Here is a 5,299-nt window from a genome sequence, read left to right as displayed (position 1 = left end):
CTTCTATATATGTTGGTGATTATAGCTACTAAGTGCTTTAGTATCTGATTAGTCAATACAGCTAACAAGGCTGGGTCGGCTAAATGGGAAGGTTCTGGATCAAGTACATGTATACTCCATGTAAGGAAAGGTATCTCGGTAACATAGATACTGAAGGTTCTTCCCTTATGATAAGTCAATATGGGTGAGAAAGGCATACTATCAGGTGATGGTACACACGTACGGTCAGTCTGACTAGCTCTATGAGTGGGTGTAGTTACCGGGGTATGGTGTGATAATGGTGTGGTAGATCTCGGAGCTCTAGAAAGGGAGTGGTAAGTATTGGTGGCTCTTTCTCCTAAGTCATTTCTAGGGGATTCCCTCGGGGAATTAGTGTCACAACGATAGCCCGATAAATCAAGCTGGCCAGTAGGTACCTCGAGCAGAACCACAACATCCCCTAAGAGTTCACTCGTTTCCTCCTCTGATTTCTCTTCTGGGTCCTCTTAGTCATCATGCAATACCGGTATTTTGTTAGACAGACGATATTGTAGTTCTTGACATATTTCTACACAAGGGTTAGTAATAATAATAACGATTCTTAATAATATTAATTATAATAATGTATAATATTAATTACGATTTAGTACATACATGTATTCGTACACATTAGCACAGATAATCCTTTATATATATTTATTTATATAATAATATATTTTAGACACATATGTTGTTGTTTTTACCTATCGGATTGTTTATCGATTTCTTCTCGAATTCCTTCGTACAAACAAGTCCGTTATTACGTTCCGGACCATAATAACCCACTTGTCCATTCACGTTCATCACAAGAATAATTAGTGTATATTATTTAATATTATTTTATTCCCAGAGTTAATTGTAAGGCCCCGTTACCGATAGCCCTACTTTCGTGTTGGATTTACTCATAAACGCAGTTCTAAATATCAGAGTTAATTAAAACATTCGCGGAATATAAAAGCTTTCATAAAACATTTCATAACAAAGCACCTCTTGTCTTAAAACAACATCTTGTCTTTCAAAATAAACAAAACATTAAACTTAAACGTCTTGAGTCTTCCGATGCCAGCCCCTTATTCAGTGCCACGTGTCTCCTCAAGCGAGCTGCCTCATCCTACTCACCTGCGTGCATACTAAAAGTCAGCTACGCTGAGTGAGTTCTAGTTAATCACATAATCATACAATACCTTCTTACATTTCAGACTTAACCTCTTAGCTTTCTTACATACACACGTAGGTGCATATACTTTCATTCTTACCTTCATACTTCCTTTACATACATAATCATACGTTTTAAAGAGCCTTTCGCCCTATAACCTCACAGATATTATAAGGGTCTGGTCCCTAACATCACAGATATTATAAGGGTCAGGTCCCTAACATCACAGATATTATTAGGGTCTGGTCCCTTTGTTTCGTGTAACTGTACCGTACCTGTTCATACATACTTTCCTTGACAATACGTGCAATCTCCGAAGAGCGTTCACGTACCATCATCGTAACATACATACATTATGCATACATCATATATTCATACATACATCCTATCTTTCATCATACTTATCAATCATATCTTAACTACCACCTGACGGTACATGCAATATCCGAAGATCGTTCACGCACCGTCAAACAATCATCGTACATAAATCATACAAGGCATACACTTACCACTTAAGATAAGTGTATTCACTATCACATCGAGTATGCACACAGCCTCGAAAACATAACAAGGAAATGGGGCTAGAAACTCACCTCAATGCAGTTGCGTTCACCATTTACGGTTATCCCCTTCTTGTGCTGTGCACGACTAACTGTATAATAATTATACGTTTCAGTAAACTATCACTACACATATCGCCTTTCTAGTTTAGTTATTACCCTCATAGAACGGGGGTTCGGGGGCAGCGCCCCTGGCAGCGGGGTTCTAGGGGCGGCAGCCCCTAGCGGGGTCCAAGGGGCAGAGCCCCTGGCTGGGGTTAAGCTGTAATTAAATCGGTAATTAATTTTCAATAACTGTCGTAACACATTTTCCATTACCATTTTGAATCGTTAATTAATTTGCTACTTAAAAGTTCAAGGGCCTAATTGTAATTAAATCATTTTTTTCTAAGTCTAGGGACTGTTCTGTCATTCTTTCAAAGTTCTGCTTCGTTAAGATGCTCATTAGCGAATTGGTGTTCATTCGTTACTTCTGTCCTTCGTAACGAACTAGCTAATTCGTTACTTCATAACGAATTGGCCTGTTTAGCGAATTGAACCCTCATAGCGAACCAGTCCTCAAAACGAATTAAACCTTATAACGAACTGGTCGACATACGAATCGAACTTAACGAACTGAAGCTAGTTCGTCAGTCTTCCTTAACGAATTAGTACACGAATCAAAGCTAGTTCGCTATATTCCCTTAGACGAATCAGCTAGCGAATCGCTTCTAATTCGTCAATTACTCTCTAGCAAACTAGGGTTAGGTCAGGGGATGTCAGAACATTCCCTGACACCCGTAACCTCGTATTTACTTTTCCGGCTCCGCCATTGCCGGAAAGCCGCCGGAAAAACGCGAACTCACCGGAAAAACAAGATTTAACTCGTTTTTCGCCGTTTTTCGCCCCGTTCGATCCAGATCTGAGCTAGGGTGATCCCTAAGCTCATTATAGGTTCGGTTTATACCCGATTCCACCCGGATCTCGTGATTTAAATGGTTTAACGGTGTCGGCTCGTCGTTTCGTGATTATATCTAACGGATTTAAGCTCAAACAATAAAATACTATCGGGATCCGATTCTTCTTCTATATTTCGGCTAGAGAGAGGCTAGAGAGAGAGAGAGCTTAAGTGTGTGTGTTTGAGAGGTGTAAGGGATATGTGTAAATGAATTAAATGGAGGATTAAGGGTATATATATTTTTTATCATGGGCTTAGGCCCATGGTCTTTCCTTCATTCCTCCATAACCCAAGTCCATAACGCACATCCATTTACCCAACACAAGTCCATCTCGTATTCTATTCAACTAAACCGATAACGACCCGCTATAAAATAAACGAACTTTATTTTATTAATATAACCGAAAGTAGGATGTTACATTAATCGAGCCTACGGTTATCTTAGGGTATCCTAAGGGACATCCTAATTCTTTATAACCAATGGCTCTGATACCAACTTCTATCACACCCTGACTAGGTAGTTGCGGAAGCGTAATACGGGAATGTAACAGATAACACTGGTATCAACCACATTGTTTATAAGGAAATTCAACAACTAATTTACATCATATTATATTGGTAGGTACTATGTTTACAAACTAGATAAAAAACAAATAACCAATTCTCGGTTCCTTATTCATTAGTACGTATTTGCATCTATTCACAGCTATTCAACTTTCCTTCTAACACCAAGCACGTAAGCAAATCATTCCAACTTCGGCTTACCTGAAAAGCATGTTAAAATGGGTCAACTACGTCTAGTTGGTGAGTTTCAAGTTTCACGAGTATCAACGAAATCAGTATACGAGTTCGTAAAGTTTACAGTGTGTATGTATACAAGTATGTGTATGATGTATTATACTAAGCCACAAGTGAAACCGAAACGAGCTAAAACACATGGCCACCCCTGCCTATGCACTCCCGTTGGCATTTAACAACCACTTTGCCCGAAGTATGTACTATGTTTAACACCACATAGCAGTATGTAATAAGTTTAAATGACAATGTGCAACTGGGTTAACATGTTCCGGCATACCCCACCGGCTATGTCAGCTGGGTTTGTCAAACCGATAGTACTATCCACACGTCACCGGCACAAAGTTAATCACTTGTGTTTGTGGGGACTTTCAAGTGTTAGTACTTAGATAATTCACATCATCACACGTTTTCAAGTATATAAGTATATGTAAACATGCTTTCCACCCCAAAAGTTCATCAAACAGTTTAGAAAGTGGGGTCGTGAAACTCACCTTATCGTAGTTCGCACAGAAATTATGTATCAATAGGTCAGGTGCCTCGCTTATAGCCTGATTCCTATAAACGGTATCGTATCGTTAATACTAGTACAGTGTTTAGGCTAAATCAGGCTGTTTAACTAATCTGGGTATAGCTATTAGGCCCAAAACATGACCATAGTCTTAGATTGTGACGTTGTATACTATGAAATGATTAAAACTAGATTTGGCTCAGTTTCACCGTTTCCCGAGCCTAGCCAAGTTGATCGTTTATGCGTTTCGGGATTAGGTAACATCACATAAACTTAAGTAAATATATTGATTGATAAAATGATTTGATTTATGAAAGAGTTTTAAGGTTTCGGTATCTGGTTTGATCGCAGGGTTCGTTTCCGTTTTCACATGAGTTTGATTATACAAAACGCATACAGTCCACCCGAATTGTCTGGAATTCTCGTAAAAAGTTCGTTTTTATCAATTTCAATAAAAAATATGATATTTGACCACTTTTGACATTTTGACATACCAGTCAGTCTGTTAAAAACAAAACTGCCGGTTTCGTTAAAACAATTATAATTTAAATCTTTGATTAATCATAACTAAATATATACTTATATATAAATTATGTAAATTTTAATAAAAATACATTAAAATATGGAGAATTTTATAAAAATATTTTCAGAAATTTATGATTAATTATTTACTTATAAAAATTCATTTAATAGGTTATAATCATGTAATAAATGGCCCGTTTATATCAAACGACCTCAGAAAAATCCGATAATTTTTTCAAACGGCCTCAATGTTATTAAATAGCCCCTAAAAAATCTCCAGAACCTAACTCTTTTGACAAAATGCCTTTTTGTGCGTTTTTCGGCTGTTAAAATTCGGTTAATTTATAATTGCACAAACCATACTTAGGAATTTCCAATGATCCCCAAAATTTACCAGTGATCTTACCATAACATATTAATCACCAAAACCAAGTTTCATAATTTTTCAATGTGTTTAGCTATTTTTCCCAAATAAACGCTCATAAACGGAAATAAATTCACCAAATATTCTCCGTTTATCGAACAATTACCAAATTTGAACAAGGACTCATTTAAATGATCCCTAATGTCCCTGAAAATTTTCAAAATCTAAAAACAAGTACATCAAAACCTAATACTAAACAGCCCTTAAACGAGTGTTACGGGTTTACCTTGTCAGTTTTCGATGAGTTTTGCTAGCTTAAACGACTTTCCGGGTCTCGGGTTGCAAACTCAATGTATCTACATATCATATAACATCAAACCAAGCATAAATCATCCATGTGACAGCCTTGATAATTAGGGTTTCGGTTTTGGGTTCA

This window comes from Bidens hawaiensis, unplaced genomic scaffold, assembly GCF_021521415.1.
Source record: "Bidens hawaiensis isolate Kalapana, Puna unplaced genomic scaffold, B.hawaiensis_p1.1 tig00007860_1, whole genome shotgun sequence".
Taxonomy (NCBI): Eukaryota; Viridiplantae; Streptophyta; class Magnoliopsida; order Asterales; family Asteraceae; genus Bidens; species Bidens hawaiensis.
This window is presented reverse-complemented; position numbering follows the sequence as displayed.